Raw genomic sequence first — 12,972 nt, 5'->3', positions numbered from 1 at the left:
TTGGAGTGAAACGGCAATGGAAGAGACAGTGGGCGTAGATTTCGTTTTGGCATTGGTGGGGACCAATGACCAATGATTCAGTTTTTTTTCCTTTTTGTCTGTGTTTCTTGATAACAAAAGGAGAAATGTACTTGCCTAAATATGCTCTTCTACATGCTTTTAAACCATTTAAAATTACAATTGATAGTTTTATATGTGAGTTATATAATGCTAAATTACAATTAAACAAATGACTAAGTATTTTAGACTTTCAGTCAGCAAGCCGGCCTAAAAATACATCAACGTAAACACACTGGCGACAAACTGAAATACTGCAAAGAATGTGGGAGAAGCTTCCCCACGTCAGGTGACTTAAAACGACATGAACTCTTTCACAGTGGGGTCAAAAAGCATCTCTGTGATCAGTGTGGGTCAGCTATCAACAAGGCATCTAACTTTTTTAGGTGGGGTTGCACTACTGTTGGGACTGCAGTCTTCCTCATTCCTGGTTCTCTTTGTTTGACGAAGACGATTTGATGCTTCTTAGTAGTGAATAATGTCCACAACCCAGTCTTTCTCCCTTTTCAGTAAGATCTGCAGATGTTTGAGGGTATCTGTTTACAATGATTTTAGCAACTTCTTCACATGATGCACGTTTAGGGTTTCTGCAGTGAACTTGCATGGCCTCCACAACAATTCTGACCATACTTCTCCTGTCCTCTGGATGAGCTCTGTCTCCTCTTCTGATTGCATGCGACAGTCGGAGTGGAAATCTTTCCCAAGGAATCTGTAAGTGTGAGACCCAAGAGCTGGAGTAATGGTTGTACATAGTGGTGGACGTGGAGGAGGAGGGGTGAGGTGGATGGCTTGATGTTTCAGCTGATGCAGCAGGGCAAGGCTCCAGAGTAATGGTGTCATTCAGGTTCTCTGGTCTGTTGCCATCTAAAAAAATAAATAAATAAAGATCATTGGAAAAGCTACCTTAAAAAGCTACTATGTCAACAAATATGTCCTCACTAAAAGATGAACCCTTCAATTAGGATTGAGTAGTAACGGCAAGGCAGTTTTGGGGACCTTGTCTGAAGATGAAAAGAAGCAATCCCAGGACTGCAAAAGAACTACAAACTCAAGGTCTTGCATTTAAAAGACCTTGAGTCAATATATTTTACAGTATGTCACAATTTCAAACCCTTAGTTGTACCACTACCAATGAAAGGTTAATGGTGTTAGATTTAGTGTCTACTTTTGTTTATGTTTTCCGTGTTAATTATCTACCGGACAATGTGAGCCCCAAAACGCTCTTCACTATTATACTGTCAAAGTACATGTGTAGTATGGTGAAGAGAAAAAAAAAAGCTAATCAAGCTAATCAGTGACATATGAGTCTATGAGTGACCTTCAAATCATAGACTCAAGTCTATGATTTATACAGAACCTACACAAACCTCCTTTAAATGCAAGAAGTAGTATTTGAATTGGTGTGAGAAAGGGTTTGAGATCTTCTGCCTCCACAAACAAAAGATCACTTTTTTGTTGTACACCAATAACGTCCGTCAGATGTTCTACAATGCAGATTATTTTCTCTCTGTCTAGTGCCGGCAGGAGCCTTGTGAGTTCCTCTTCAATTTCCATCCCTGAAAAAGAATTAAGAGGGAACTGAATGGTGTAGGGAGACAACAAAAAGGCCTGCCATGTTATAAAGTGGTAGTGGGTAATAATCCATCAGACTGTCAGCATTTACACACACACTTCTTTCTGTAGGGCAACGCAAGCAGTGAAGTCCAAGGTCAATGAGAAGTACTGAGTGATGCAACTCGAGCACAAAGTACAATCCAGAATCGTTAACAAGTATAACAGCTATCTTCCCAAAAAACCAAGCCATCATCAGTGTCATCTACAATGGAAACATAGCCTTTCACATACTTGGTACCTTTGTGGACAACTGCTGACACATCCAAAGTGGTCTGATTAGTGCAGCCGGCTTTTGCCACAGCTTCTTGAATGACAGCGTTGTAAAGATGATGATTGTAATCACTTGCTTCTCCTTCTGTCAGAGTCTTGCATAAGTTGACGAAGTTGTGCACTGTTCTTGTACATGCTTTGAAATACGAGTGCTTGCTCTCAAACCTAAGGGTCCACAAACGAATGAGTGGTCCAAAGTGAAGGATAAGCTCTGCATAATGTAACAAATAGTGATGTTTAGCTTTTAAAGCTTTGTCAGGAAACCTACTGTGTCTCAGATGTATATAGTCCTCTATCAGTATCTTTAGGTAGGCAATGTCATTGTGACTTATTTTGGGGGCACATACAATATCAACAATGTCTCTAAGTTTAAGGCATAACTGCCAAACCTCACTATCCACAGGATGTTTTATCTTTTCACCAATGTACAGATGCAGAAGTCGTAGAAGACACCAGTTCTGTGCTGCCACTTCCTACGTGTTTGAACTGTACAATTGCTCTGTTTAACTGGTTGTATGTGAAATGCCCTTCCACTTGCACAAGGGTATCAATATATAGCGACAAGTCACTGGAAACCACTCCTTCAAATAAATCATGGCCCAAACATGGAGGTAACCCAGAGCACACATGGAAATACTTCAGTGAATTAAACACAGAGTCAAATTTAATGCCATTCACAACCGAGTGGTCACTTGTAGAGAGGACCTCAACACTGTCTTTATAGTTATCAGCTGTTCTTTTTTGTCCAAGTGATAGTGGATCATTGATAAAGTTTTCCCTGTCAATTAAGCAGTATCTGCAAAAATGTTTGCTGCAGCTGAAATTCTCAGTGAAACCACCTATGCAGTGGGAGCCCAGATTGTCTCCTAAGATGGCTATCAAAGCTGCCTTCATTATGGTTCCATCCTCTACCAGAACACCTGTCTCTTCCATATCTTTAAGGTCTGCAATAAGACTGGAAAAAACTTTGTTATGGCCAAAAGTTTTGAAGTCAGTGTTCCTGCAAAGCAGAACAAGTTGCATTGCATCAACAGAGGACCGGTTGTGTGGCAAGATCTCACCTAGAGTCATGTACACTGCCAGGATTTTATGTTTCTTTTTGCCAGACCCTAATGGATTAACCACTTCAAATGCATCTTGGTAGAGAATGAGTGAAAGAGATGATGGATAGTGCTGTAAAAGTGCATTATCCTTGACATTTTGACCATCTGAGACATCCTCTAAAACCATGTCTGGTGATCGGCGTAGTTTTGACTGTTTGTACTGTTCCCGTATTGTGGGTTGTCTCAAGAGAGACTTCAGTGTTTCTTTAATTGGCACATACTGAAAATAACGCTGTTTGCCTGTACTGTCAGATCCTAAAAAAAATTGAGTGGGTTCCACATAACTGAAATTTTCTTTGAAAAATGTCTTCCTTGTTTTGTCAGATCTCAACACACCTTTATTGTACAGTGTTAAGAGATCATTCTGTGAAAGTTCTTGAATGATGTTATCCACTTCTGCCTGTGGAATATTAAATACAGACAGTTTGTCAGACAGTTTTGCCACAACATCGTGCATTGCACAGCTGTGAAGATCCTGAAATTCCTCTATGATGCACTGTATAGTGCTGGTTGGCAAGAGCATTTTAGCCTGCATTTTTAAATAAAATAAAGCCAATCGATCTAGAAATCAATCTTCATCAGTAGTATTGTGTTGTGAATCCCTGTCTTCTAATAGATTAACTGTGTCCTGTCCTTGTATTATGGCAATTTCACCAATTTCTTGTTGCCTTGACTGCTGAACTGTCTGCTTATGTTTTCGAGAAATATGGCTGGAAAATGATGTTCGGACACTGAAGTATTTAGAGCAACCTTCAAATGGACATAATACTTTTTTCCCATCTTTCATGTGAAATCTGAGATGGGCACAAAGAGTTGTGAGGTTTTGTGCAGCATACCCACATCCAGGAACTTGACAGCTGAGGTCACCAGTGAACTTACAGGACTCCTCCTCAGTGGCCTCCCTTCTGGTTCTGTGATTCCTATGCATATGTGAACGAAAGGCAGGAAATGTTCTGAAAGTGGCAGGGCAGTTCTCAGTTCCACAGGAAAACCTATAGTTAGCTACATGTTTGTGGCTTTTAACATGCAAACTGAACAATATAAATTTCCGTGCACGGAAGCCACAAAATTTACAAATAAACATAGTTGCAAAAACTTCAATGACAAATTACCTATCCAAAAGACATATGCAATGCAAAAAAAAACAACCCGAAACAAAATAAGAGTATTGTCAATAGGGACCAATTCCCAGTTTTGACATGATCAAAATGATTCACAAAAGGCTTCAATGAACACAAAATGTGTGCCGACAAAAAGCACAGTAAAGACAAGTGAGCAGTCCACAAAAATGAAAAAATATTTGAGCTCGACGCTTGAATGAGTTTAGCCTGACTTAGTCAGCACCCCGCACTGTACAGGTAGTACAAGTACACCTGAAAACACCGACCATTTACCACCTTTAAGCATGGTAAATGGGCGTAACCTCGTTAGTTCGCCGATTTACCTGTTGCAAGCATCCATGTTTCTATCATCTATTGACATTTTGTCTTAGCATTTGATTGGAAAATAACCTGGCACGGTAGCTGAAAAATCAAACCAAACAGTAATGAGAACACATTTCTGACTTCTCTCGAATAAGTGAAAAAACACTTACCTTCAGACTGATTCCCTGATTCCAATTCAACTTCAATGTTTCCCATGTCAGTCAGTCTTAGGGAAAAAGTGTTAAGTTTAGATGTTTCATTTACTTTGAGATACTCCCGCATTAATTGGATGAGAAATTTGGAGTCTAGCAGAGTTAGCACGAATAGCATACGATCTTCAGATATAATCCAACCAACTGTGCATTTGACCTGATTGAACTCCATCCAGTTACCTCTGACTGCTTCTAAGTTGCACATCTTAACGGTCCGTAAATTGTCTCTGTTGTTCTTCCACAATCTCATCATCTCTATGTGCTGCAGCAAACTGGGACTGTGGCACAGAATAGTTGATGGTCATGTTGTTCTCCTGCTTTGCAGCTTTGTTTGAGTCTGAATCGCGTCTTAAACACGCACAACTAAGAAAAGCAGATCAATATTTTCTTCTTGTTGTTATTTAATGGTGGTTGGCAACCAGCGAAAGGAGCATTAACCGCCTCGATCAATATCTTCTATCTGCCATTGTTGTTTTGAAAGTGTGCGCCATACGTCACGTTGTACGTCAGGTAAAGGTGTGGTGTCGACTATGGCTCTCCCATTGAGATGTGTAACAAGTGCTACACACACCTGTCGCATAAAACGCTTTAAAAACGTAACATTCGCTTTAAAAACACAACCCAACGCGCTAAACATGAACAAACAAAAACACCCGTGTTACATTATCATGTATATCCAGGACATCTCTTCTGAACCGAGACGAAGTGGTGCTACAAGGGAATTATTTCTATAGGAGAGCATTTAATAGCAGTCTGTCCTGCCACAAAATGCACCGCTAAAAATACAGTTTCTGCTTGTCCCAGAATTTATTAAATTTGAGAGTGAAGTTGTAGGACTGATGCTGGTTAGTGGTGTAGGTTTCATGGATGTGACACCTGAACTTGTGTAAAATGACCACCAGAGCATATTCCGGGATTTCTGGTTAGTTCACTGGAGTTAAGCAGAGGTGTCTTAAAAGTACCACCTTATAAAAAATAAAATGAAGTTCCAGTATAAAAAAGAATAAGAAGAGAAAAAGCTACACCCTGCTAAATGCAGTAACTTTTAAACATTACTCTAAATGTAACATATAGAAAGGAAATCAGTCTAAGTATACTTTACCTAGTAAGTATACTACAAATGCTTCTTGGGACTACATTGGCCCCCGTTTTAGTATATAGAAGTATACTTGAAATTAACTTTTAGATGTACTTTTTGTTCACTATAACTGTACTAGCATAATGTCCTTTCCAGTCTATAAGAGTATACTTAAAATATACTCTACTCTAACACAATACTAAACTTACAAGTATACTATTGATTTACTTTTTAGTTTATATTTGGCTTACTTCTGATTAACACATAGTAATTAAAATCCAGTTGAAACATATTTTTCACATGTAACAAATCACTCCATTCCCCAGACAGTCAGATAATAGTTCCAACTATCAATTCAATTTCAATTCAATTCAATTTTATTTATATAGCGCCAAATCACAACAAAAGTCGCCTCAAGGCGCTCCATAGATACAGAGAAAAACCCAACAATCATATGACCCCCTATGAGCAAGCACTTTGGCGACAGTGGGAAGGAAAAACTCCCTTTTAACAGGAAGAAACCTCCGGCAGAACCAGGCTCAGGGAGGGGCGGGGCCATCTGCTGCGACCGGTTGGGGTGAGAGAAGGAAGACAGGACAAAAGACATGCTGTGGAAGAGAGACAGAGGTTAATAACAGATATGATTCAATGCAGAGAGGTCTATTAATACATAGTGAGTGAGAAAGGTGACTGGAAAGGAAAAACTCAATGCATCATGGGAATCCCCGGCAGCCTACGTCTATTGCAGCATAACTAAGGGAGGATTCAGGGTCACCTGGTCCAGCCCTAACTATATGCTTTAGCAAAAAGGAAAGTTTGAAGCCTAATCTTAAAAGTAGAGATAGTGTCTGTCTCCTGAATCCAAACTGGAAGCTGGTTCCACAGAAGAGGGGCCTGAAAACTGAAGGCTCTGCCTCCCATTCTACTTTTAAATACTCTAGGAACAACAAGTAGGCCTGCAGAGCGAGAGCGAAGTGCTCTAATAGGGTGATATGGTACTACAAGGTCATTAAGATAAGATGGGGCCTGATTATTTAAGACCTTGTATGTGAGGAGCAGGATTTTGAATTCTGGATTTAACAGGAAGCCAATGAAGGGAAGCCAAAACAGGAGAAATCTGCTCTCTCTTTCTAGTCCCTGTCAAGAAGGCTTCCTTTGCAGAGAACTACACTCATAGTTCACGTACCAGAATTATATTGCAAACAGGTGAGAAAATGATTTGAGAGTTGAGGTGTATTAACTATTAACCCTTTTCACTCACGGTTTAAACATTTTTTGCCACCCTGTTACTCTGTTCAAAAGGTAAAAGACATTACACAAGAATTTGTGACAAATTCTTGTTTAAAACATCAATTATTTGTTTCATAGTTGTTTTAATTTTACAGTTAAAGCACTGCAATGCTTGCTGGGTATTTCGTTGTACTTCTTAGTATACTTCAGGTATACTTCAAATACTTCAAATAGTGTAGCTGCAACTTACTCCTTAAGTTAAAAATGATGCTGCATATTGTAGTTTACATGTGATACTACTCTCACAATGAATTGCATTTTATGGTAATACACTCTGAATGAGGATTTAAGTAATTACTCTTAGATCTACAGTAGAAAACAACAGAAATCCGGATGGTGTAATAGTATAATCTCAGTAACATCACCAATTGTTACATTTGCTGTATTTTACAGCTGTTTCCATGAGTACGGTGAGTTACCGTAAAAATAATGTAATCTCATGGAATTTTCCCACAATTACATGCAAATTACAGTACCAAACTGCAAACATCCTTTAGAGTTTTTTACTGTTGATTTTGCAGTACTAAGCTATGGAAATTACTGCAAAGGCTAACAGTGTAACATCAAATTGTAACATCAAATCCGCTCCGCCGATGGTTGACTCCAAATCTCCCGAACACTATGTCGATCTGAGAAAGCAAGACCGAGACCAAAGTCTGTCGAGACCAAGACCACGTAAAAGTGGTCTCGAGACATCCAACTCTACCACACGTCAACCTATTAACTCACTTCTTCAACATCTCTTTTCCTTTCTCTCCAACTGCTCTTCTAACTTTCAACTGACTCATGCTGAGTGAACCCTTTCCCACACAACCATTCTCTGCCATCTAACACAACATACTTTTACCCACAGTTCTTGCCATACAGTCACACAGGAGTTTGTCATCCGGCTGCCCAGTGGAATGTCCGCCGCTTTACTGGATCTAGATCCCATTTTGCTACACGAGGCGTCCCCCGTGAGGTTCCTTGCTTGAACACCGCCACTCCACGAACATTGTGGTACGCAGAAATGGTTCCAGACAGTGGACTCGAACACAGGCCTGGGGAATCAAACACCCAGGATTTTGCCTCCGGTGTCGGCAGGCGTTCCCCTCCTCGGCCAGACAAAAAACTCCCCATGACTGTATACAGGTTAGCTACAGCTCACCCATCTGCAGGAGTCCCCTCAAAGAGATGGATGAAATTAAAGAAATTCTAATATAATACTAAAGCTAGAGCTCTCTGGCAACAGAGAGGCTGCTTCCTACTCATTTATCTCCATCAAACCAGGCTCAATTCAATCTGTAACAGGATTACTAATATTCACTGTATTTCAGAATGACAAAACACAGATACTCACTACTTTCTTGTGGCTGAGACTGGTAAGTACTCACTAAATGTAAAATTTATAACAGGAATAACCATGGACACTGTAAAAAGCTGCTCACATATTTAAATGTTACACTGGAGATTTAAAAACAACTACAATTACTTCTGTGGCAGTACTGGCACAATTAGTTCCTGGTCTGGGACCCCAAGGAGTGTGATGGTGTCACTAAGACTTCTCTACCTGTGAGGGAGCTCTGGTCTCCAGACATCATTGTTTATGAGTTGTAAGCACTTCAAATATAACATACATCCATACATACATCCATCCAACTTCTCCCGCTTATCCAGGACCATGGGGGCAGCAGCCCAAGCAGAGAAGCCCAGACTTCCCTCTCCCCTGCCACCTCCTCCAGCTTGTCTGGGGGAACACCAAGGCGTTCCCAGGCCAGCTAAGAGATATAATCTCTCCAGTGTGTCCTGGGTCTGCCCCAGGGCCTCCGAATCTCCGAATCGTATCTCTGCTTTTCGCAGATGACGTGGTTCTGTTGGCTCAAAAACAAAAGTGAGGGGAGATGTGTGATTTAAGTAGTGATGAGAATGATCAAAATGTCTCAGTGTGTCAGTTGCAGGTGGGAAGCAGACCTGGATCAATCTCCACAGGCGGCGGTCGGAGTAAAATAATAGGTTAACATCATTAGAAACACCCAGGACGAGTTTTGGCTGAATTGTTTTACAGCTTCACTTCCATGTGTTCCTCATCCCGAAAAGCAAGCTCCAAGGATGTTAACGTCTCCCTGAAAACAAGAAATGCAGATCCAAAAGCAACAACATGGCAGGTCAAGAGACAACAGCAGTATCCTGAGCAGCGAGGGGTCCAGCAGCAACAGCAGTATGTGCAAAAGGCATCAGCAAGGAGAAAACACCATCATCATGACTGGATGGATGGAGATGCAATGGACTGCTGCAAGGGGGGAGACGAGACTTCAGTGGAAGGAGGGGGAGGAGACATGGAAGAACGCTGTTGTTTAGTGTGGGAGATCAAATTGGGCTAAGGAACCTGGGGAGGAAAAGCGACTGCCTTTGAGTGGAGAATTGAAAAGTGTCTGAAACACTGCAAGGAGGAGAGGCACACAAAAATCACACACACAAACAGAAAATGCATTAATCCTATTAAGACATATACACATGCAATGAAGACCAGATAACATCTTAAGCATGCCTTTCTGTTTTATCATCTTGTCCAGTTCACTTAGTGGGATGAGAGGTGATATGTAAACTAGTGGACTAGTATTATGTTAGGAAAGATGATTGAATGATAGCAGGTGTAAACAGAATGCTGTAGAGAGGGTTTAAAATGGGTGGCACTAATAGATTCTGGGTTCTGATGTGTGGGGGAGGTTTTACCATGACACACACCTGCTTACATGGGAAGAAACTCATTATCTAATAGAACAGCAGTGTTATGTGGTGTGTGTGGCTGATGGATGAATGTTTTGGGGATTTATCTGGCTGAGGCATTTTCTTTTGTTACCAAGTTGAACCTGCCAATTAGTTTTGGTTTGAATTACCCTTCCAAGATGAAGAGCATGCTTAGATATGTCCTAACTAGGCCTTCCTGTCTGTTTGTTTTTTTACTTTCACAGTGCACTGAAAGTTTTGTTTGGTCATGCAACACGCAGCACCTGTACATAAAAGGCCAAAGCAGACTGTACTTCCTCAGAAGGCTGAGGTCCTTCAACATCTGCAGGAAGCTCCTGAGGATGTTTTATCAGTCGGTGGTTGCAGGAGTACTGTTCTATGCTGTGGTGTGCTGGGGGAGCAGCACAGCAAAGGACTCATCCAGGCTGGAAAAACCAATCAGGAAGGCTGGCTCTGTGGTCGGCATGAAGCTGGACACTTTGGTGACAGTGGCAGAGAAAAGGACATTAAAGAAACTGATGGACATTATGGAAAATGCTGGGCATCCTCTGCACGTGCTCGTAAATAATCAGAGGAGCCTATTCAGCGACAGGTTGCTTCTCTCAAAGTCAAGAACCAACAGGCTTAAAAACTCCTTTGTCCCACACGCCATCAAACTGTTTAACTCCTCGTTGGAGGGGAGAGGGAGGGGAGACAGGAGGACAAAGGCGAGTGGGAACAACTGAGCTGTAGTGCCTTTTCACTGTGCAATATTTGCAATATTTTTTTATATTTGACCTTTTTTGTGGGGCAAATAATATTGACACCAGTCATTTTGAGTTTTTCTGAAATGATTCTGTTGTTGTGTACAAAATATTGAAAAAAAATTAAGCTATAGGGAAATCCTCTGGTTGAAAATCCTGTTTAAAAAAGCACTTGGGACAATTGTGTTGGTGACAGCTTTTGTTATAATATCAATAATATTTCTATGAATATGGGATACTGTTACATGTTTGCATAGACTTTTGTGGAATATGGAGACACTCCTGGCATTATATGAGCAAAGTGAGACTCATTTTTTAGGGTTGGTGGAGATGAGTGTGAAGATCCAAACAATCCCTGTCAGTGATGGAGAAGCTTTGATGAAAATATTTGGTAAAAAGTTCACCAGCATGAAGGAAATGAAGTTTCAAACTTTCCTTAGGAGGAGCCCAGCACGCCTGCTTAAAGAAACGTAAGTGTGGCGATGGGGATGCTTGCAGCGACTGCTGTATAGAGGCCATCCTGCTACACATGAAACACATCAGAGTCATAATTGTTATTTTAGTCACGTGTTTGTTTATTATCCTTATTGTTTTATCTGGGACTGTTTGCAGACATCTCAGAGAGAGGAGACACCAGCATCTGAACAGAGACTCAAACCAGCAACCTGCAGCTCCCTGCTTGGCTGCTCCAGTTTTCTCCTCACTCATGTTGCCCACCAGTGATTTCTAGCTGCCCACCCACACAGCAGGCTAGAATATGCGCTGAGCCTCAGCACCCAATACTTGGACATGTTTTCTTTATTAAACAATGAACCAGACCCCAAAAAGTAAACAGCTGTTATTGCTAGGCAACGGGAGCAGCATTTGGAGATGCAGCACCTGACATTCCTGACCATGTGGGCGGAGCATGCATGAAATGGAATGTTCAGTAGAACTGTGCAACACAAGCACTTAGTTACAGCATGTTTCATTGTATCCAGACACAGCTAGAGACACATCTACAGCAGCATCTCTGTGCAGGACAAACGACAGTTGACGAAGAAACATCGAAAACTTCACTTCACTCCTCTACAAAACGTTGGTTCCTTTGTTTAAAAGGCCAAAATGAATGAAGGGAGATGGAGAAGAGGATCGGCGAGTGCTTCACCTCACAATACAGTACAGCTGATTCATTTTAAATTTCAAATGATACAGGCTGAAAATGTCAAATTAAAAGAAGAGGCAGAAAAATCAAGAGGAGAAGCTAAAAATTCAAAGTTTGAAACTGAAGTAGTATTGCAGGAATTACTGCATGTGGGTCTCAAACTTAAAGGAGAGAAGATGAGAAAACAACAGGCAGAAAACGAGAATGAAAACATGAAGAAAGAACTGTTGGAAGCTCAAAAAGCATTGGAGGGAGAGAAAAGCACAGCACAAGAAGCCAAAAATAAATATCAAACTGCAAAGAAGGAGGCAGGAAATGTGATGCAGGAATTACAGGAGGTGCAGGAAGCTTTTGAAGAGGAAAAAAGGAAAATGCAGTTGGAAACACAAGAAGCTGCAAATGTAATGGCTGAAGCTGAAACACTAAGGAAGGAATTACTGCATGTGAAGCAACAACTTGAAGAGGAGAAAAAATGTAAACACGAGGCAGAAAATGAGATTGAAAATATGAAGAAAGAATTGTTGGAAGCTCAAAAAGTGTTGGAGGAAGAGAAAATTAAAATACAGGAAGCAAAGAAAGAAATGGAAGATACAAAGAGTTACACTCAAAACATGAAGAAGGAACTGATGAAAGTGCAAGAGGAACTTGCAGAAGAGAAAATTGAGTTGAAGGTATTCAAGAAAGAAACGACGGTGAGCAAGAAAGGCTGCAAAGATGAACTTAAAGAAATACAAAAGCACAAAAAGGAAGCTAAAGAGCTCCTCAAACACAAAGGGAAACTGGCCAAACAGCAGCTGAAAGAAACATTTAAAGATGCCGAGGAGCAGCTCAACAAAACCTTAAAAGAGCTGAAGGCAAAAGAAAAGCAAGCCGAGGACAGGAGGGGATTCTGGAGCAGACTGCTGAGAAAGAACTGACCCAGCAGCATCTTCCTCCTTCCCCCTCTCTCAACCTTTCTTTCACAAAAATCCCCCCAAACTTTACTTGGGACGTTTGTTTGTTTTTTAAAAACTCTATTCTGAATACATGTACTGACATACAAAAATAAAATTGCCATAACTTGACCTCATGTTGCCTGCTTCTTTTCTTGTGTGTCTGTGGATGTAAAACAGTAACACACTTTCTGCTCTGTGTGTTTTTAATTGTAAATAAATGCAATATATCTTCATTTTAAAAACTTCTGCTCTAAATCTTTTTTTAGCAAAATGCTTTTTTTGCCCCTTCCTGATTTCTTATGTTTTAACATGTTTGTTACATTTACATGTTTCCCATTTCAAGTGTTAACACAGATGGTCAGAGACAGAGGTTTG

General features: G+C 40.7%; 1 long non-coding RNA gene across 1 annotated transcript; it reads right to left on the bottom strand.

Annotated features, from left to right (window-relative positions):
* Nucleotides 1–239: 239 nt before the first annotated feature.
* Nucleotides 240–4,885, bottom strand: LOC146391716 (uncharacterized). Its single transcript, XR_014798652.1, has 3 exons — nt 3,881–4,885; nt 1,425–1,613; nt 240–921 (listed from the first exon to the last, which is right to left on the bottom strand). It is a non-coding gene; the product is annotated as an uncharacterized LOC146391716 (long non-coding RNA).
* Nucleotides 4,886–12,972: the final 8,087 nt, after the last annotated feature.

The sequence above is a fragment of the Perissodus microlepis genome, chromosome 3, assembly GCF_051167445.1.
Source record: "Perissodus microlepis isolate ML-2025 ecotype Zambia chromosome 3, ASM5116744v1, whole genome shotgun sequence".
NCBI classification, from domain to species: domain Eukaryota; kingdom Metazoa; phylum Chordata; class Actinopteri; order Cichliformes; family Cichlidae; genus Perissodus; species Perissodus microlepis.
This window is presented reverse-complemented; position numbering and strand designations above follow the sequence as displayed.